Raw genomic sequence first — 23659 nt, 5'->3', positions numbered from 1 at the left:
GACGTTTTACAGTGACCGCATTTTATGACCAGGCTTCGAGATCATCTACCTGACAACGGCGAAGTACAATTTGTTGTCCGCCATTTCTAGCCACTCATTTTTCTGCTGACACATTATTTCCCATCTCAACAAGGAACACCCAGCTTAGAAATCAGAAAATGGTTTAAGGAAGTGAGCTTACGCGGTAAGGTATAAAAAAGGAATGGGTGTCTCGTGTTACAGTGCATTCTTGTAAACTCATATACCCTGACAGCCATAAGAGTGGCACCTACTCAATCATTGTTTGCTGCATGTGTTGTTGTGCTGTTTGTTGAAAGCCCAGAGAATGGCAGAAGGAAAGTTTTCTCGTAATGAAGCTTCATCTCCTCTAGCAGTTTCTGGTTCGTAAAAAGTCGCGTTCCACACGCTGAACTTGTGCCATGTAGACCGATCCTGGAGACGCTATGTGAAACTTGTGCCGTATCTCTTTTGCTACAACATGTTCTAACGGAATTTGTTTCACAGTCAGACATGCAGAAAGAACTCGTTTTACCTGTCGAGACGACTTTTAGTTTAATTATGACATAACGAGGGCACACTGGACAAAAATTAGTCGTCCACCCAGGAGAAACAACGCTAATACCGTGTAGAGTCGACTCTAGAACTGATAATGACATCATTTCGACGAGGAAGAGTGTCCCTCTGTTCCTTCATGTAAATCACATCCAGCGGAAGTCATTAATTGAAGATGACATCCCGTATGGCGCTGTTGATTACAATGTTTCATCCGCTGTTGAAAACACTCCCACACATTTTATATCGGAATAAGACCTGGTCATTTCGCGGGCCAGTAGAGGCGTGATAAAGTGCATGAGTGTTCATCAGACCCGGAACGTGTGCATGTAGCTCTGTGACCAATGCTGGTACTGTCTTGGAAGACAGATGTTCCCCCAGCGTCCTGACATTAATAGAATTATAATGAATTTCATATAGAATCTGAAAAGTTGTTCTAACTCAGTAAGTAATGTCCTTAGTAACATACATTAGGCATCACTGGCCCAGGGAATTTTTCCACATACATTAAAACATGCAAATGTTAAGCCTGTTTATAAGAAAGGTAGCGACAAAGACATAAATAACTATAGTCCAGTTCCCTTACTGACATCCAAAATCCTTGAAAAGATAATGTACTCACGAGCAGTTCACATTTAAGTAGAAACAGTTTACTTAGCTTATCACAGTTTGAATTCCAAAAGGGTGGGGCGATCTGCATACCGAGAGTGTTCAGATCACAGGCGCAGCTCCCTTTTAGCCATAGCCCAGTGGCGCCCTGCATGGTTCGTTTCGTCAACATGAGGAGAAAAAGCAGGCATGTCGTCTCTCATGAACTTCTTCCATATAAGCTGCCGTCATTTAACTCAAAAGTGTGCCTTATATCGCCGAATATATGTATTAATAAAAAATATTAGTGGAAGTTACCTGAGTAAATAAAAATATTCTGAAGTACTTTGTTTCTGATTGTAAACCAGCACTGTGATAATAAATGAACTGTCGTAATGTAACTTGTACTGTCGTAATGTGAAAGCCAAGCAGCGCTGTAAAAGTAATTACTTGTCATACTGAAAAGGAAAGTATTTCATATTGTAGAATTTAGGAATCTGACTGCAAGAATTTTGACAGTATTAACTGCCTTAATAACTTGGACATAAACCTAGAGTAACTGGCTGTGCGAAATTTGATCACAAAAACAGTCTCTGAATAACACAAGTTGGCCCTGATTGAATAAATAAAAAAAATAATCTTTTCTCCTTAGCTGTTGTATTCTGTGCAAATCTGGATAACGACTTGCAGTCTGTTGCGCGCCGCTAAGCTAAAACTGCCAGTTACTGTATCTACGTAGAGAAACTAGAGCGGTGCAATGAGTTCTCTGTTAAATGCAAATCGAACTGTTTTTCGGACAGACTTGGTAGGATTATTCATTAAAAGAATTGTAAGAGATAAGTTGGTAAGAAAATTAAATATGCGCAAAAATGATAACACTATGCTTTTTTACGTAATGAGAAAACGTGCTCAAAGCAGATTTTACATTTAATGAATTTCTCAACATCCAAACAATACACTTTCCTATCTCTCAAATCTAACAACTTTCAGTACAATAACGAAGTTAGATCGATGGGGCAGCAGTACTGAAAAAAAAGGTATTTACCTGACTTTCCATTAGATTTCTTCCTTCACAAATCAGTTGTGTAATGGTGCTGATTAAACAAAATGATAAACTGAGACTTTAAATTTGGATCATAGTATTGCCGTAGCTTCCTCACTAACACTGCTTAAAATTATCAGATTAACGCAGTTGAACTTGACTGCTCTTTCTACAAAAGCTAAACATTGTCTGCTTGCACTGTGCCCTCACGCAGCTCAGACATATTGACTTTAAGTTCTGCGATACAGCTTACAACATCGCTGCTCGCTCACAGTCGATTCAGATACTAAAAAATCACATACCAAAATCATAGATGACACCTATCAATAACTTATGTTAAGTAAATTCCATCCTCACGTCAACTATATTTATATCGTCAAAAAACAATCGCCACTTTGTTTCCTCTTCGCAGACTGAAAAAAAAAAACAAAAAAAAAAATTTTTTTTAATCTTCCGTTGAACGTATTCTTCATAATATAAATCGTGAGTAATAGACTACCTGATCAAAAACATCCGGACGCCTATTAATGCAAATTATTACAGAGTGTGTCTCCCTTCCTTCCCCTTTATGGCGGCTTAAACTCTACTGGGAACACCTTCAGTGAGGTGTCTGAATGTCTGTGGACGCTGCAGCGTGGAGTGACGTCAACGTTCTGACTCATCCGAAAGGCGTTCCATTGGGTTTTTGGTCCGAAACCTGGGCAGGCCGGTTCATTCCAGGAAAGTTATTGTCCGCAAAGCGGGGCCTCACAAATATTGCTTTATGACAGGGTGCGTTTGTCATGCTGACAAACATGGTCTCCGAACTGTTCCTCTTCTGTACGCAGTACACAATGCTATAAAATCAGTTCATGTCCTTCCGCGTTTAGCGTTCTCTGAATCCCAGTAAGGGAATCACAGTAAGAAGACCGCGCCATAACCACGAAGAACAACCCCCCGTCGAATAACACCATCCCTTTCGAACTTACCGAGTGTGGTGGCGCAGTGGTTAGAACACTGGACTCGCATTCGGGAGGACGACGATTCAAAATCACGTCCAGCCATCCTGATTTAAGTTTTCCGTAATTTCCCTAAATCGCTTCAGATCCCCCCCCCCCCCCCAATCTATCTAACTTCGCTGTTGGATCTTCACATGATAGGAGATAAAATTCTCCAGGCATCTGAGCGGTCTTAGGCATCTTGTCACGGTCCGCTCGGCTCCCCACGTCGGAGGTTCAAGTCCTCCCTCGGGCACGAGTGTGTGGGTTGTCCTTAGGGTAAGTTAGTTTAAGTTAGGTTACATAGTGTGTAAGGTTAAGGACTGATGACCTCAGCAGTTTGGTCCCATAAGGCCTTACCACAAATTTCCAATTTCCAGGCATCTGCGGAACCGAAACGCTTCCATCCAAACGCCACAGCGTACAGCACGAGTCAAAACTTCATATCACTTGTTTCGAGTCATCCATGTCCAGTGGACATTTACACCACCTCAAGCGTCAGTAGATGAGGTTTACCTGATGTCGGTTTAGTAGTGGTTGTTCCTCCCATTCCCATGACACCGCCAGCAACAGTCGACTTTTGGGCAGCTGGGGAAGGACTGAAAGGTTCCTGATGGGTTTGTTACTCAGGTGACACCTAATGACCAGCTGGAAGTCAGTGAGCTCTCCTGAGCGACCGTTTCTGCCGTTGCTGCTTCCCAACTGACAGCGTTATACTCCCCGCATCCGTTTATAACGTCGGGTCTCCCTTAGGTGACATCTGGTGGCCCATTTCGCGTTACGTACGCGTGTCGGGATACTTTTGTATGTAGCAGAGACATTCTGTAACATCATTGAAATAAGAAGCGCCAAACTGCGATCAACACCAATACAAAATTTCGTCTTTAAAAGTAATACATCTCCAGCCTTTTACAACGAAAGGAATGTTCGGGTATAATATGTGACAGCTTTCCCAAGAAGCGATGGCCATCGGCGCATTTCTCGCACTGCTCGGTCTTCAGGGCGGGGGGTGTTCACGTATTAAGCAGAATATAATTATATTGTAGTATTTTGTACTAACGAAAGAAGCATGCGTCTGCTTTAAAACATAATAAATCTTGTTAAAATTCATAATACATACATTGGTCGGCTGATACAGAAAAAAAAGAGTCGGAAATGATTTTGTGACGCTACAGCATGCGTGCAGAGTGCAGATGAACATGCGAACCCACTTTCTTGAAGCTATCCCTTCTGTTGTTTGATATGTTCTTGAAAAATAAACAGAAAAACTTGTTTATTTATTTCTATTATCAATTTTGTTTCGAATAATTTCTGGCTATTTGCCGTTTCTGCAATAAGCTGAAGTGACAAAAGTCATGAAAATTTGGAAATTTGTGGTAAGGTCCGATGGGACCAAACTGCTGAGGTCATCGGTCCCTAGACTTACACGGTACTTAATCTAACTGAAACTAACTTACGCTAGGGACAACACAGACACCCATGCCCGAGGGAGGACTCGAACCTCCGACGGGAGGGAACCCCGTGAGCCTCCGACGGCGCGTCTACCCCGCGCCTCCAAAAGTCATGGAATAGTGATATGCACATATATAGATGGCGATAGTATCGCGAACATTACGTAGAAAAGAGCAGTGCATTGACGGAGCTATCGATTGTACTCAGGTGATTTATGTGCAAAGAAAATCAAATGGTTCAAATGGCTCTGAGCGCTATGGCACTTAACATCTGAGGTCATCAGTCCCCTGGAACTTACAACAACCTAAACCTAACTAACCTAAGGACATCACACACATCAATGCCCGATGCAGGATTCGAACCTGCGACCGTAGCGGTCGCGTGGTTCCAGACTGAAGCGCCTAGAACCGCTGGGCCACTGAGGCCGGCGCTATGTGAAAAGACATCTGATTATGGCCGCACGAGGGAACTGACAGACTTTGAACGTGGGTGGTAATTAGAGCTAGAAGCATTAACCGTTCCATTTCGGAAATCGATAGGGAATTCAATATTCCGACATACACAGTGTCAAGAGACTGTCGAGAATATCAGATTTCTGGCGTTCCCTCTCACCTCGGACGGTGCAAGGGCTGACGACCTTCCCTTAACGACCGAGAACAGCGGCGTTTGCGTAGATTGGTTGGTTGGTTGTTTCGGGGAAGGAGACCAGACAGCGAGGTCATCGGTCTCATCGGATTAGGGAAGGACGGGGAAGGAAGTCGGCCGTGCCCTTTGAAAGGAACCATCCCAGCATTTGCCTCGAGCCTTTTAGGGAAATCACGGAAAACCTAAATCAGGATGGCCGGACGCGGGATTGAACCGTCGTCCTCCCGAATGCGAGTCCAGTGTCTAACCACTGCGCCACCTCGCTCGGTGTTTGCGTAGAGATCTCATTTTAACAAAGAAGCAAGAATGTGTGAAATAACCGCAGAAGCGAATGTGGGACGTGCGAGAACGAATCCGTTGGGACAGTGAGGCGAAATATGGCGTTAATGGGCTATGGCAGCAGACGACCGACGCGAGTGTCTTTGCTAACAGAACCATATCGCCTGCAGCGCCTCTCCTGGGCTCGTGACCATACTGGTTCGACCTACTCCACTGGGAAACCGTGACCTGATCAGACGAGTCCAGATTTCACTTGGTAAGAGCTGATGGTCGGTTTCAAGTGTCGCGCAGGCACCAAGAAGGCATGGGTCCAGGTTGTCAACAACGCACTGTGCAAGATGGTGGTGGCTTCATGATGGTGTGGGTCGTGTTTACATGGAATGGACTGGGTCGGCTGCTTCAACTGGATCGAACATTGACTGAAAATTGTTATGTTCGTGATTGGTTTGAGTAACTTTCTGGACAATTCGAGCGAATGATTTTGCCGCCCGTTGAACATTTATGGGACGTAATCTAGAGGTCAGTTGGTGCACTAAGTCCTCCACTGGCAACTCTTTTGCAAGACTTTTGTCACCTCGTTGTTATTGGTTCAAATGGTTCAAATGGCTCTGAGCTCTATGGGACTTAACATCTGTGGTCATCAGTCCCCTAGAACTTAGAACTACTTAAACCTAACTAATCTAAGGACATCATACACATCCATGCCCGAGGCAGGATTCGAACCTGCGACCGTAGAAGTCGCGCGGTTCTGGACTGAGCGCCCAGAACCGCTAGACCACCGCAGCCGGCTCGTTCTTATTGCCTAAGGAGACTATATAGCTTACTAAACTTGTGGTATTGTCCTAGGACCGTGGTGCCATGCCAAAGTCGGCAACTCTCACCGCTAGCACAGAAGTTAGTGATGTCTCGCTGTAAGCGACGAATGGGAGGCGCTGGTGGAGTTCCCATCGCTGCAGCGCCACTGCACGGAAGCCAGTTATGGCCAAGCGGAGGAAGGCTCTGCCCAGTTTCGTGACCTCCGTTTAAGAAGGCAACATGGACTAGTTAGGGCTTAGGTGTTATGTCTTAGATGAAAATGTACTTTTTAACATTGAGAACTTTGTACTTCGAGAGAAAACTATAGCAGATGTGTGTACCATTGGCTGCTTTAATTGTCAGGTGGCAACGGCCTTGCACCTTACATGAGTCCATTTAACGTGACACTTTAGGTTTCGTTGGAGTAATACTCTAAATTACGGTGTAGGAAATCAATGCGGAAACGCATCTGCACGCGAGAATTCAAATGGTTCAAATGGCTCTGAGCACTATGGGACTTAACATCTTAGGTCATCAGTCCCCTAGAACTTAGAACTACTTAAACCTAACTAACCTAAGGACATCACACACATCCATGCCCGAGGCAGGATTCGAACCTGCGACAGTAGCAGTCCCGTGGTTCCGGACTGCAGCGCCTAGAACCGCACGGCCACCAGGGCCGGCTACACGAGAATTCTGCGATTTTGTAATTATAAGATTTTGCGGAATGGCAGTATGCGAGACAGAGCTCGGCTACCTCCCCGCCTAGCCGCCGAAGGCCACAGCCTTGAACTGGGGGGATTTCTGTAATCCGTTCAGAGGCCACAGCGGTCGCCAACCTCTGAATGACGTGCGGCTGCAGGTGTTCAAGTGTTTACCAAAACAGAGCAGTGGATAGCTGGACGGGCTTTCCTGTGCGTGTTCTCGCCTATGTCCCACTAATTTTACGCCTTCGAGTAACTCAAGTGGGGCAGGCCAGGAGTTCCGAATAACAAACTCTCAATGCAAGAATCTGTGTTCGCTACGACGGGGAATCTTGCTGAGAAAATCTCGAGTGGTCTCTTGGGAGAAAACTTCCAGTAAACGTGTTATTGCCCATAGCTGTGGTTCTTCCCAGCCGGCGAGGGCGGAGTTTACTTGTGAAATTTTGTAGAAATAAAAGAATGGTGAAAAAGAGTTCTGTTCCCAAGCCGTACATTGGTCGGCACTGGCAAACTGGGTATTTTTAGAGTTTCTAGTGATGTGATCGCTCTGTAAAAGTTGAGGGGAGAAAACAAAGGTGGACTCTCGGTAAAGGTCTTCCGTTGTGGGCTCTCGTACTGAGACGACGTTAGCCAAGTCGTCTCCCGTCTTGGTCTTTCGTTCTGAGTGGACGTTATCCGCGCCAGCTCTTTGCTGCTGGGAAGATCGTTGCAAATAGAGAAATTTATGGACAGCAGTCTGTTGTCCGAGTAGTGTAGGAGTGTGCTTTCCGAGACGCCGCACGCCAACCGCACAGCCGCGCCGTGGCCGTCGGAGACCGCCGCTGCAACAGGAACATTACGGTGAGATCGCTCCCGCTTCGGCCTGTGTTAGGAGTAACGTTAAATAGTTGGATCACGTGCAATTGCTGTTTCCACAGAGGTTTCACGGTAATAAATAATAGCTTTATCCATTTTTGCGTACAGTTCCACTCCCAATTTCTCTGTAAGTTGTTTGTCAGAGGTGAACACACGCAAAAATCGTAGAGGCAACGGGTGGGGTGGTACATAATATTCAATGGCAGCTGTAAATATACGGCACATTCCTATGGCAATGGACTGTGTAAAGTTTAGTAGATCTTTTTATCAATCTTGTAATAAACTTAACTAATATTTCATATGTTGTAGTTTTGATCAATCATCTCCCAGAGCAATCAAAGAATCCCCAGTTATGAAGGGACGATTGTAGTGTCATCAGGTCATAACAAAAACAATACATAGGCAATGCAATGTACACAGCGAAGGATTATTGAATAACCCAGAAGGAAATGGCACAAATCATTAGTTGGCACAACAGTGTATACTGTGGGCAAACCAAACGGGGTTGCATTGTTGTTATCAGAGTCGCCTCGTGTTCAGAAATGTGGACGCTCTAAATCCTATCTGACCATCCTGATTTAGATTTTCTGTGGCTTCCCTAAACTACTTTGCAATGTTTTAAATTTATTTTTCTTGCTAGTTAGAAATTTGCATTGATTCATTAATCTCTGCGTCCACAGTAATTGTTCAGTAATAACTCAAAAATGCATCATTGGATGAAGCTACGCTTTTGCTTTCTTTAAAAATAAGAGAACACGAATTAACTTCGTCGCTTTTTTCTGTCTGGTATCAACAATAATAGCTTGTGCTCCGCACATAATGCTCTTCGCCAACGGGACGTTAGAGAATAACCTTACTTTCTTCTTTCCGTGTTCTTTCTTACAGAGCAGATAATCAGTCTCTAAAAAATCATTACAAGTGGTGACTTCACATGTTGCATTCTTCTCCACGACACTGACACCGGCGATATTGATGTGTAGCTATGAGCCCACATTTGCTCCGTCCCCTCTTAAACATCAGAAAATCATAGTCCTTTCTCCAATCACACAGAAGGCTCCATTCATCCAGAAATATACGGAAAATTTCTGGTGGAAGAATGGCTAATTCATTTCCATTATCAATATGGGATGTAGGCTATACTTTTTCCTGCCTATTATTTGGCTAAGCAAAAGAGAAATTTAATAACAGTAGTAGTGGTAGTATTTGTCACATTCCTCGCCGTGCTCGGTGTGCAGAATTGAAAGCACTGGCTAACGGCAAGGTTTTTTACGCTTACTGGTATGACGCTAATGACGGTTATTTCAACCAGTAGTTCTGCTCCTCGCACAGAGAACAGGCTCTGTTGCAAGATTTACGAGTATGCGCTTCGCTCTCTGAAAGACCCTTGACCCAGGCCGTATACCACTTCACCAGCCATTTGTTGCCACACAACTTGCTCGCCGTGAAAACAGAATATTACACGCCCATATTTCAGCAATACCACACGCTCAATTGATTACGTCGTAATTCATTGTTCATTTTCCCAAGTGTGAGTAAATATGTAAGTCGCTTCCACGACCATTATAAATAAATTTCAATAATGTGATTGCTACCAAATTTCCATAATGTGATCGCTTCGAGAGTGGAGTATCTGTTATGACTGATAAACAGTGAATGTGTATGTGTAGTGTGTAGCTAACCTACAGTTGCCAGATTACTATACTTTCCCATGTGGCTTAAATATGACAGCATAAAAGCACAGCAGAGGGTGAAGGGAGAATGAAAGGTTGAAGTTAAACTTCGCGGTGAAATTCAAATACTTATAGGCTGGGAATTATGTCAGTCGTGCAAGGGCGTATGAGGAAGCCATCGATGTCATGAAAGCCGAACGCGTCCCAATATTGGATGGTTTCATTTAAACAAATTTAACAATTCATTTATTACACGTTTACTGTTTGCAACGTGTTCTTATACCTAAATGCTAAATCAGGCAGCACACTGCATTTACATCAGGCACTATTACACTGCTGTACCTAGTGTTCAAAATTTGGCAAAGCCTATTGACTAGAATAATTATTTTCTGAAGTATTAAAATTCCTTAAATGCGCGCAGGTTAACAGTTTATTGCTTACAGTTGTAAGTAGGCTGTTTAGGTTTTTATGTTGTTAACGCCACGTAGCGCTCTGTATGAAAATCACTGACTGTGCTGTGTGCAGTCTGTGGTTGGTTTTCATTGTTGGAATTTGCTATTGTTGGGCAGTTGGCTGTTAACAGCGCGTAGCGTTGCGCAGTCGGAGGTGAGCCGCCAGCAGTGGTTGATGTGGGGAGAGAGATGGCGGAGTTTTGAGAGCGGATGATCTGGACGTGTGTCCATCAGAGACAGTAAATTTGTAAGACTGGATATCATGAACTGAACATTATTAAGGTAAATACATTGTTTGTTCTCTATAAAAAGCTTTCATTTGCTGACTTTGCCTATCAGTAGTTAGTGCCTTCAGTAGTTACAATCTTTTATTTAGCTGGCAGTATTGGCGCTCGTTTTATTGCAGCAGTTCGAGTAACGAAGATTTCTGTGAGGTAAGCGATTCATGAAAGGTGTAGGTTATTGTTAGACAGGGCCATTCTTTTGTAGGGATTATTGAAAGTCAGATTGCGTTGCGCTAAAAATATTGTGTGTCAGTTTAGTGATGATCAGAATAAGTAAAGAGAGAAATGTCTGAGTACGTTCAGTTTTGATCAGCTGTTTGAAAATCAAATAATGTAAGGGGTTTACCAGCATAGTAATTCACTGATTTTTCGAAGGGGATGTTTTATACAGTGTACTCTTACTAACTTCGTAATAATTGCATACTGACGCTTGTTTTTTGTTTTAAGTCAGCACATTGTTCTTCGGTTATTAATTTTGAACATAGCGGCTAAGTGTACAAACCGTGACTCTAGAAAAAAATTATTTGTGCTATACCAGTCACATTTATAAATGGAATATAAATACAAAATACAGCACGAATAATTAGTTCTTCACTTATGCTTCTAATAGTTATTTTTCAATAGCTTTTATAATTTCTGTAGCTGTTCTACATGTTGCTGCACAGCTACTGGCTCAACTCACCTGGGTTGTGTAAACCTTTGTGGTTCTCCATCTCCAACCTGAGCGCTCCATGTACTGTCTCTGTCATAAAAACAAAACCACGAGTAGGCGATAGGGTGTTGATGTGCACGCCTCGTTACACATCGTGGAGGTCGGAGGCTTACCCGCTCTTTAAAGCAGGGTGGGTGATCATCTGTGATCTGTGACATATCTGAAGACAGTTTACATTTCTGGCGCGGGCACAATTGTTTTAGAGAACACTGTTCGGTGCATATTGTCGAGAATGTGGTTTCGCAGCAGGCGACCATCTGTTCCACAACGACATCATCAGTTACAACTGCAGTGAGCACTAGGGCATCGAGATTGGACCGTGAGCCAATGGAAAGGTGCCGCCCGCTCGGATGAATAAGGTTTCTTGTTACCCGAGGTCTATGGGACGATCACCTGGGCTTCCATGGGAGCTGTGGTAGTAATCGGAGGCAGAATGAGAACTGCGGGATACGTGAATAGTACTGCCGAGTACCTGCATCCCTTCATACCTTGTACCTACCCCGACGGCGATATCATCTTCGAACAGGGACACGAGGCCAGGACCGTGCTACAGCGGTTTGAGGAGCATGGTAGTTATCTGACGTTGATGACCTGGCCATCAAATTCACCAGATACGAACTCGACGGAATACATCTGGCACCTTATCGGACGCCAGCTCCGCGCCGACAAATCGCAGGCCCTTAATTTGCGGTAATTGCACCAGCGTTAACGTCTGGTGCCACATACCTTCGGAGACCTACCAATGACTTGTCAAAAACATCCCACGAAAAACCAATGCTGTATCGCGTTTGAGAGATTGACCGACACATTATTACACGTGTGGTCATAACGTTTTTTTCATAGCGTTTTGACTGATTAGTGTTGGTAGAAACATTTTAAGAATATGTACGTCGACGGTGACGCACGTTACGCTCCTGTTGGATTTGATGAGTGGAACCGTGTTTCGCTGTTGGCAGGTTGCCAGATAGCAGAGTCTCATTGACGCTGTAATGTAATGGCTGCACAGCGGGGGGGATGTGTTTCCCCTCCTTTCGCCGAGCCGATTTATTGCCTCTGCGATAGGGCCCAGCGTTATAATGACCTGACAATCTTATTTGCCCAGCATGCGCACTCGGAATGCGTGTATAGCCTTTCAGTGTTCATTAAGACTCTGACCAGTCTCGAATACTAACGTCGAGTCACTGGTACCCGAGGAAAAAAGAAGAAAAAAAAAACAGGTGTGTCTGTCCCGGCAGGAGCAGCCCAGCAAGTTGCGAGGCAAGCGACTGCGCCTGTAGCCACGGTCACTGGCACCGTGAAAAGAGAACGGGAAGCAGGGGTCGCAGGTCATCTTGATGCGCCTATTCATCCTCTACTTCGCGGGTGTAAGCCTCTGACGCGAGTGTCGACTCAGGACGTCGAATTACAATCGAAGTAGTTGCTCCAGAGGTGTGTTGTACCCAGCTGATTTTATCGACGGCCTATTGTATAGGCGAAGGAAATTGACTTCCATTAGTGACTATAACTGCCTGGTGTGGACCCACCGTGGTTGAATCTCCGTTACTCGCAAGTTAGACACTGCGACATGAAAAATGAGACTAATCTTCGTCGAGGTAAAAACGGACTTTAGTTGTTGGCTTGACTCAGCGCAAAAATGCAGAAAATTTTCACGATATAGAGACGTTTCAAATAAAAAAGTACAGTTATTTAGAATAGTAATATCATGAACTAGTGATGAAAATTATACAGAACTTTCGTTTATTAGAAATTGGATAAATAAACTAAGAACTGAAAATAGTGTTTTATTTTGAGTGTAAATTGTACTGAAATTAAAAGATGTTCGGAGAAACTTATTTAAATAAACTACCAATATCTGCCTTTAACAGTTGTTTCACATTAGGTAACACTTAGCTCAAGTTGATTGGAAAACAATAGTTTTATTTCACATATAAAAATCATTGGCTGATACTAGTCACAATTTTATTTACTTTGAAAACAATGCCCTTTGGTCGCAGATAGTTCTAGTAGTTACATTATTATAGCTCCATAAGTGTATAGAAGCTTTCCACAACATACTATATTGTCTTGGTATATAGGACTCAATAAAAAATTGCAAATTTTTTATTGATGTCCCTTGTCCTACAAGTATACTAGGAAATATGAAAGTAGTGTATACGCCATACAGTCAAAACTACCTGGACCTCTATTTGTGAACATTAAGATGAAATATGTCCACCCTTTGCCTTTACGATGGCTTTAAATTTGCTGCTGACACCTTCTACGAGGTGTCCGAAAGACTGTGGTGGAATGATAGTGTCGTACCCTGCCTGGTTGTCAAAGATGTGGAGTCTAGGAAACCTGCTTCTCGGATCGCTAGATAATTGAAGCAAATCGTATTAAAGAGTTTATTACAAACTCCATGAAGATAGACACCAAGCATGGTTAAAGTTTCAAACACATAAAACTGAAGAAAATGCCATCAACCTAAAAAGTGAAAGAAAAAAATTCACTCAAAATATTAGAAGAATCAAGAGAGGATTTCATAAAGATATTATAAAGTCTATAGAAGGTAATTATCATAAAACCAACTCCAGGAACTACTACAAAATCTTTGGGAAACAACTACAACAATATGAGGCCCCTACACTAATACTGAAAGATGAAGATGGAAGAATGACACACAGTAACAAGGAAAATGCAGAAATCATGGCAAAAGCATTTTACAAACTTCTGAATTGCGAGGAACCCAAAGAACCCTTACAAATCAACATAAATACCCCAATAAAAACCAAACCTAACAAACTAGACCTTCCAACTTTCCAAGAAGTAGAAGAAATTCTTAAAGAACAAAAAAATTATAAGGCATGTGGAGAAGATCAGGTTTTTGTTGAAATGTGGAAATATGCAAGTGACACAGTCAAGACCTCCTTGCACATGGCTCTAACAAAAATTTGGGTAACAGAACAATTTCCCAAACATTGGACCACAGCTATCATCCACCCACTACACAAAAAGGGAGATAAGAGCAACCCAGATAACTACAGAGGAATCTCTCTCCTAGATTGCACATATAAAATTCTATCCAAGATCCTATATGAAAGAATCAAGGAGCAATTAGAACAGGAGTTAGGGGAATATCAGGGAGGTTTCAGACCATGGAGAAGCCGTGCAGAGCAGATAATTAGTTTAAAATTGATTATGGCATACTACAAGAAATGGAACAAACCTCTGGCAAAAACATTTGTAGATTTTAAGAAGGCATATGACTGTCTCCACAGACCTTCAATATCAAAAATTTTAAGAAATCTAGGACTCCATCCAAAATTAATTAAAATAATACAACTCACTCTAACCAACACCAAATCAAAAGTGAAGTTTAGAGGAGAAATTTCGGAACCATTCCTCATAAAAACAGGCTTAAGACAAGGTGAATGCCTGTTACCATTACTTTTCAACTGTGCACTGGAATACATAATGAGAGAATGGTACAAGGACAATCCAAAGAGGATAAGAAGTGGAAATGCAAAAGATGATATTAGCTTAAACTGCTTGGGATTCACTGATGATCTTGCTCTCCTAGCCAACACCGTTCAAGAAGCCAGGCAACAAGTGAAATCACTACAAGAAATAGCAGAGAAAGTAGGCCTTAGAATATCATTTGAAAAAACGGAGATTGTGCTAACTGATCCACCACTTGCAAACAAAATTACAGTAGGAGAACAGGAAATCAAAATTGTTGATAAATTTAAGTATTTAGGCGAAATAATAACATACAATCTAAATGAGAAGCCATCATGGCAAAATAGAATAAAAAAACTGAACTATGCAAATTACATTACCAAAACTACATACAACAAAAAAGCCTATCTATAGATGCAAAATTAAAACACTATAAAACAGTTACACAACCAGAAATAACGTATGCAGCTGAAACTATCTTCAAAACAACTAATACAGCAGAAATTGACAGAATACTAAAAATAGAAAGAAGAATAATTAGGACATGTATAAATAAATGGTATAAAATAAATGGACATTGGAGAATAGCATCAAATGAAACAGTATATAAGAAAATAGAACCAGTCATGAGCACAATCAGGAAGAAACGCATCTTATTCTTTGGACATCTGATGAGAACTCCAGAAAACAGAATTAGTAAAAAAATAATACAAAAATTGTGGAATAGCAAGAGCGACATTAAATGGATCACAGAAATTAAGGACGATATAAAAGAACTTCAAATTACAGTAGATGACCTAAAAAACAAGACAGAGAAAACCAGAATACTGCAAGACCCGCAGACCAGACTACAAATGAAAATCAGTAAAAGGAGTACAGGAAGAATTGTCTCAGATGAAGAAAGAAAGAAAATATCTGAAAGAATGAAGAAATATTGGGCAGACAGAAGAGCAAAACACCTTTCATATAAGAATAGCCTCTAATAATTATATTACCTAAATATATTAAGTTATTTTCGAACCAAATTGTATCCATTTGTAACAACTTGTTTAGAACTTTGTATTTTTAACTACAGTGGTCCAATGAAGGCCATAAAATAAAAAATAAATAAATAAAAAATAAAGAGTTTATTACAAATGAATCAATGACAGTACTTAACTTTGACAATAACACAGAAGTGTCGCAAGCCGAGGGCGACATGCAAATAAGAAATCTCTTCAGTATATGGAAATGAAGTCCCATGCTTCTTGACAGAGCGAGAAGGAACGATGCGGGAGACCCTCCTGATGGAGGTGGTTTGCCTTTGCCTTCCTCCGACCGCAATGATAATTGATAATGATAATGATGAAGACGACACAACAACACCCTGTCATCTCAGGGCAGGTGAAAATCCCTGACCCTGCCGGGAATCGAATCCAGGACCGTGTGCTGGAGAAGCGAGAACGCTACCGCGAGATCAGGAGCAAATGGCTCTGAGCACTATGGGACTCAACATCTTAGGTCATAAGTCCCCTAGAACTTAGAACTACTTAAACCTAATTAACCTAAGGACATCACACACACCCATGCCCGAGGCAGGATTCGAACCTGCGACCGTAGCAGTCCCGCGGTTCCGGACTGCAGCGCCAGAACCGCTAGACCACCGCGGCCGGCTGAGACCAGGAGCTGTGGACTCTTCAATATATACAATTTCTAATACAAGTGAGGTAATAAAGTTGATGCTTATATCCAGGTCGCTGGTCTTGACGCTTCTGTAGAACTGGGCGGCGGCCACGTGGTGCGGTGCTTATGTCCTCTTCGTCTACAGGCACAGCTGTCGCGTTGTCGTCCTGGAGAGGGGTCGGTCAGAATACATTTGGCTGACGTCGTCTCACAGCCCTCTCTGCTCTAACGTTCCTGTCTGGCGTTCCAGAGCATGATTGTATGCCGGAACAGACAGTCCATTCTGTTTCAAGTGCCGAAACCACAGTATGAGATTAGACATAGGTGTCCGGAGCGCAGTGAACGTCCTAGCTCATCCCAGACGTATTTCACTGGGCTAAGGTCGGGGCTCTGGATACGCCATTCCATTTCAGGAAAGTTATTGCTAAGTACACAGTGGGCCATCGATGACGTCATCGATGAGTCACTGGATTTCCCCACCACTCCTGCATGTCCGACAAAAGCCAATTACGCTATGTAAGACATGGCGGGGAATTCAAATTTTTGTGGGAAATTCAAATTTTTGTGGATTTTTCCCCAACTCCTATGGAAGTAGGATTGTTGTCCTAGTGTAAATTGTTGGGAAATTCAAAGATGGCGATCCAAAATGTCGACCAGGGAATACTGGTGCAGATCTATGACGTCATAGGTGACTCACGTCAGGCCAGAAGGGAAGTAAATTACGTGTAGAGGCCTGTAGGGCTGCTTACAGCAGTTGTGTCACTGTGGAATTTCGCACTCCCTGTCCTGAGTTAAGCAATTCACCTGTCATACAAACAATTGTTTATTTTTGGGCAGCATATATGTCATACAACCTCGTAATCTTACTTTTCCCCCTAAGTTCAAGTCCAAATTTTATGGTAAGTAATTCCATACTGCCTGTCCTAACAATTTTCCTCTGATGTTTCCATTTAAACAACTGTCAGCCTGAATTTAACTTTGGACAGCACATATTTCATACAGCATGGGGTGTCATCATTTCCCCTAAGTCCACTTGTAATTTGCATAAACAATCTCCCCCACCTTTTTGACATTACAGTTTTAACAGTTCGCCATCCACACCAGTTACCGTACATTCTTTATTATGAGAAAATCCACATACCAGAAGTTTAAAATGATGGAAATTCAGCTGACTGTCAAAATTATAGTGCACCTGCCCTAACATTAAAACTGAACAGCCCAGTGATGCAACATGTATGCTTGTCAGTACCATGTTCAGTACGAATAGGCTAGGAACATTAGCGTTTTCATTTAAACGAACACCACACTGGGGAGGGCTCCTTCGATAAGTTCTCCACCAGCGGACCGTACGCTAGCGTCCACGAACACTCGCGGGACTGTCACGGCCGCGTGCTGGCATAGAAAGCAGGCTGGGCCAGACACAACGCTGCCGCCGGCCTCTCGTAAGTGCTGCGGCACGCTCCTTGCCGCCTAAAGACGGAGTCCGCCTACACAAACCTCTGACAGTTACACTGCGCGTGCTGTATTCGCAAATGACTGGTCGTTTGGTCCTGTGTACGTGGCCGCCTTTATCTGGCGTAGGTAACTATCTGATATGACCGAGCGGTTCTAGGCGCTACAGTCCGGAACCGCGCGACCGCTACGGCCGCAGGTTCGAATCCTGCATAGGGCATATATGTGTGTGATGTCCTTAGGTTAGTTAGGTTTAAGTAGTTCTAAGTTCTAGGGGACTGACGACCTCAGATGTTGAGTCCCATAGTGCTCAGAGCCATTGGAACCATTTTTTAACTATCTGAATTGTCCAGTGCCATATCATATAGTTATGATTCTGAGATGTTGGTGTCTCCTATTGCTCGATATGGACTGGCTACTTCGACACAACCGGCTGTAACATTTAACACTAAAGAACTGTACAGTTTCGTGCTTTGCTTCAAACCGTTATGAGTGCTGTGCGCTCCCATCTCTGCTCGCATTCAGCAACAGCAGCACCATCTCTACACGGGGTGTACATTAATAAAACTAACGAACTGCGGGAACAGATTCCTAACATTACATTACTGGCCATTAAAACTGCTACAACAAGAAGAAATGCAGATGATAAACGGGTATCAAAAAATGGTTCAAATGGCTCTGAACACTATGGGACTCAACTGCTGAGGTCATTAGTCCCCTAGAACTAAGAACTAGTTAAACCTAACTAACCTAAGGACATCACAAACATCCATGCCCGAGGCAGGATTCGAACCTGCGACCGTAGCGGTCTTGCGGTTCCAGACTGCAGCGCCTTTAACCGCACGGCCACTTCGGCCGACTATAAACGGGTATCCATTGGACCAATAAATTATACTAGAACTGACATGTGATTACATTTTCACGCAATTTCGGTGCATAGATCCTAGAACAACCACCTCTGACCGTAATAACGGCCTTCATGCGCCTGGGCATTGAATCAAACAGAACTGTACAGGTACAGCTGCCAATGCAGCTTCAACACGATACCACAGTTCATCAAGAGTAGTGACTGGCGTATTGTGACGTGCCAGTTGCTCGGCTACCATTGACCAGACGTTTTCAATTGGTGAGAGATCTGGAGAATGTGCTGGCCAGGGCAGCAGTCGAACAATTTCTGTATCCAGAAAGGCCTGTAAAGGACCTGCAACATGCGGGCGCGCATTATCCTGCTGAAATGTAGGGTTTCGCAGGGATCGAATGAAGGGTAGAGCCACGGGTCGTAACACATATGAAATGTAACGTCCATTGTTCAAAGTGCCGTCAATGCGAACAAGAGGTGATCGAGACGTTTAACCAATGGTACCCCATACCATCACGCCGGGTGATACGCTAGTATGACGATGACGAATACACGCTTCAAATGTGCGTTCACCGCGATGTCGCCAAACACGGATGCGACCATCATGATGCTGTAAACAGAACCTGGATTCATCAGAAAAAATGACGTTTTGCCATTCGTGCACCCAGGTTCGTCTTTGAGTCTACCATCACAGGCACTCCTGTCTGTGATGCAGCGTCAAGGGTAACTGCAGCCACGGTCTCCAAGCTGATAGTCCATGCTGCTGCAAACGTCGTCGAACTGTTCGTGCAGATGGTGGTTGTCTTGCAAACGTCCCCATTTCTTGACTCAGAGATCGAGGCGTGACTACACGATCCGTTACAGCCATGTGGATAAGATGCCTGTCATCTCGACTGCTAGTGATACGAGGCCATTGGGATACAGCACGGCGTTCCGTATTACCCTCCTGAACCCACCGATTCCATATTCTGCTAAGAGTCATCGGATCTCGACCAATGCGAGCAGCAATGTCGCGATACGATGAACCGCAATCGCGATAGGCTACAATCCGACCTTTATCAAAGCTGGAAATTTGGTGGTAGTCATTTCTCTTCCTTACACGAGGCATCACAACAACGTTTCACCAGGCAACGCCGGTCAACTGCTGTTTGTGTATGAGAAATCGGTTGGAAACTTTCCTCATGTCAGCACGTTGTTAGAGATGGGCAAAACTGTTCTGTTGAGAGATTGGATCAGAACTGTTCACTCCTTGAAATGAACTAGCTCTTTTTCATGACTCACCACTCATTCACAATAGAAAATAAATGGAAGGCACATTGCCCTTTAAACTTGGTTTATTCCAGTACTATACCTGTATTTTGATCTTATTTTATCCTATTTTGAAGTAACACAAATAATGAGTAAGAATTTTGTATTGTTTATTGAAATTTCCACGATATGACAAAGTTTTTGATTACTGATTTATTTTGCACTATCGTGGTTTTTTGGGTGATCGGAAAATGTTGTAACTTGACATTTACATTAACAATATATTTGGCTATAATGTATTAAAATTTCATTAACCTTGTACAAATACATCGCAAGCCATATACGTATTTTGAAAGTGAACGTTTCCTTCCGAAGACGCCTAAAATCGCAAAATCCGTACCAGAATAAGAAAAATATATATATAAATTTGACTGTAAGACTAAAGTGCTGCATATAGCCTGATGCAGAATAAAACAAGGAAAATATTGGTGTATCACATTTTGCGATACGTTTATCGGTTCGCTCGTAATTAAAACGTAAATTCTAGTGTCCATAATAAAAATCCTATAGTAACAGAAGTCGTCAGGGACCTAATCTGATCAGTTTAAATAAAAATAAAATAAAAACAAATGATGTATACATAACATAATAATGTAATATACATAGCGGTATTACTACGAAGAACAATGTCCAGTAGAGACGAACTCCGATGCAGAGGCGCTGAGTCAAGCAGGTCGAGCTGCGAGCTGTATTACTGAGTGAGCTAGGACCGCAGCAACCAGAGTGACACCTGAGTTGCTTTGCTCAATGCTCTGGCTAGAGTCGAGAACGGTGGGATGAGAGTTGAGCGGGCGAGTTCCGAGGGTGGGGGGAACGGTGAACGGCCACCAGTCACCCGCTCCGAGACAAATCGTCCGTTCTCTTGCGAGCAGGTTGTTGCAAGTAGTTCTAATGTTCTCCGCTAGGAGGCTCTCTGTCCTGTTGCTCGTATCAACTGCCCAGAGGGCAGGACGTGCGACTGAAACGATCGCCGACAGAGTGCGATGCTGAGTTAAGCTGCGTCAGACACTGCACGTGGCAGAGGACGCACAGAGATGGCACGGCATATGTGAAACACAAAATACAATGGGGCACTGCACAATGCAGGCAGCCAAGGTAGAAGCAGGGCAGAAGCCGGCGCCGACTTTGTTGTGTGGCGTGCACTGTGCTCTGACCAGCAGAGGCACCGCTGATATGCTCCGTCTCTCTCTCTCTCTCTCTGCCGTGGGAAACGTTTGGAGCTACCGTTCTTTTTTTCTGAATTACTGATTGTTCACGCCTTTGAAAGATTCAACTCTATGAATCAGTTCAGGAGCGGATCCCCCATCTCTACATGTTGTAGGTGTCGCCACCAGCGCCAACCTTGTGTGAATGCTCTGAAAAGCTAATCATTTGCATATCACAGCATCTTCCTCCCGTCGGTTAAATTTCGCGTCTGTAGCACTTTATCTTTGTGGTGTAACAATTTTAATGGCCAGTAGTGTATTTCTCCAGAAATGCTTCATTGCCACGGTAGATGGCACTGATGAATGAAAGTGCCTCTGACCACGTGTCGTGTGTTCCTTCTGTTCTGCAAGTTGTGCGATTGACACAGCATACTGTAAGCAGCAGAATGGTCCGGTATTCATATCGGGAACAAGCCGAGATTGTGTGTGGCCAAATAGATGGAAACGGTCGGGAGGCAGCACGATTATACCAATATAAGTGGCCTCACAGACACCAACCACATCAAAAAACATTTCAAGCTCTTTTTGAGCATTTATGTCATCATTGGTCCTTTCAGACAGACCTAAGTACACAGAGGCGGCGGACTGTGCGTACACCAGAATTGGAAGACTGGGTTCTACGTCATATTGAGATGAACACTAGTACAAGCCCCAGTCAACTGGCCCGCCAGCATGATGTTGTACTATTATGTGTACCTTGCATGACAACTGCTACTATCCCTATCACCTGAAACGAGGGCAAGGATTATCAGCAGCGAATTTCCCTTTACGGGAAGGACTTTGTCTATGGTTTTTGCACTAGACCATCACGATTATGGGATTTATGTCATCAGTCCTCTTTACTGGCGAAGCAACCTTTACCAGAACTGGCATCATCAGTCTGCACAATCGTCATGTGTGATCTACAGACAATGCTCGGGGAATGGTCGCGGTGTCTCAACAGCGTCAGTTCAGCATTAGTGTGGGAAGGGATTATTGGCGACCATACACTTGGGCCGGTTGTTATTCCACAGCACCTGGACTTCCTACGCAATACTCTGCCCGGGCTGCTTGAGAATGTGCCTTTGGCACTACGCCAGGTTATGTGGTTTACGTATGACGGAGTACCACCCCACTTCCGCATTTCATTTCGCCGACACGTCAAAAACATCTTTCCCGGACGTTGGACAGGGCGCGGAGGCCCTGTGGCATGGCCTGCTAGATCACCGGACTTAAACCACCTGAATTTTCACCTTTGTAGCCATCTTGAAAGCGATGTGCATGCTGAACCAGTTTCCTGGTGCGCAAACCCTTCAACAGCGTGTTCACGAACACTTGTCACGCTATTCGGAGAGAGGCCGGAACGCGCGAAAGAGTTCGGCAGTCCACGATGCGACATGTGAAGGCGTGCATTACAACCCACGGAGGCCACTTTGCGGCGTGGATGCGATGCAGCTCTGTACTGTGTTCTGAGGCGACTTGCTGTCGATTCACGCACACCGTCCATTTCCGTACACGTGTTCATAGGAACTTTTTTCTTACATTTCTCTTCAGAAATCCGTCCCTGCAGTTTGTAGGTTTTATTAAAGTTCATCTTGAGTACTTATCTCGGGATCGCACGCATTTGCGGCTTCCAGTATATTCCAACAAAGGACGTTACTTACATCTACATCTACATTTATACTCCGGAAGCCACCCAACGGCGTGTGGCAGAGGGCACTTTACGTGCCACTGTCATTACCTCCCTTTGCTGTTCCAGTAGCGTATGGTTCGCGGGAAGAACGACTGCCGGAAAGCCTCCGTGCGCGCTCGAATCTCTCTAATTTTACATTCGTGATCTCCTCGGGAGGTATAAGTAGGGGGAAGTAATATATTCGATACCTCATTCAGAAACGCACCCTCTCGAAACCTGGACAGCAAGATACACCGCGATGCAGAGCGCCTCTCTTGCAGAGTCTGCCACTTGAGTTTGCTAAACATGTCCGTAACGCTATCATGCTTACCAAATAACCCTGTGACGAAACGCGCCGCCCTTCTTCGGATCTTCTCTATCTCCTCTGTCAACCCGACTGGTACGGATCCCACACTGATGACCAATAAGTATAGGTCAAACGAGTGTTTTGTAAGCCACCTCCTTTGTTGATGGATTACATTTTCTAAGGACTCCCCCAATGAATCTCAACCTGGCACCCGCCTTACTAACAATTAATTTTATATGATAAAAAAAAATGGTTCAAATGGCTCTGAGCACTATGGGACTTAACAAAAAAATTGTTCGAATGGTTCAAATGGCTCTGAGCACTATGGGACTCAACTTCGGAGGTCAGTAGTCCCCTAGAACTTAGAACTACCTAAACCTAACTAACCTAAGGACATCACACACACCCATGCCCGAGGCAGGATTCGAACCTGCGACCGTAGCAGTCCCGCGGTTCCGGACTGCAGCGCCAGAACCGCACGGCCACCGCAGCCGGCTGGGACTTAACATCTGAGGTCATCAGTCCCCTAGAACGTAGAACTACTTAAACCTAACTAACCTAAGGACATCACACACACCCATGCCCGAGGCAGGATTCGAACCTGCGACCGTAGCGGTCTAGACTAAAGCGCCTAGAACCGCTCGGCTTTATATGATCATTCCACTTCATATCGTTCCGTACGCATACTCTCAGATATTTTACAGAAGTAACTGCTACCAGTGTTTGTTCCGCTATCATATAATCATACCATAAAGGATCCTTCTTTCTAT

Source organism: Schistocerca cancellata, chromosome 8, assembly GCF_023864275.1.
Source record: "Schistocerca cancellata isolate TAMUIC-IGC-003103 chromosome 8, iqSchCanc2.1, whole genome shotgun sequence".
Lineage (NCBI taxonomy): Eukaryota > Metazoa > Arthropoda > Insecta > Orthoptera > Acrididae > Schistocerca > Schistocerca cancellata.
The sequence above is the reverse complement of the archived record's forward strand: the minus strand, read 5'-3'. Positions refer to the sequence as shown.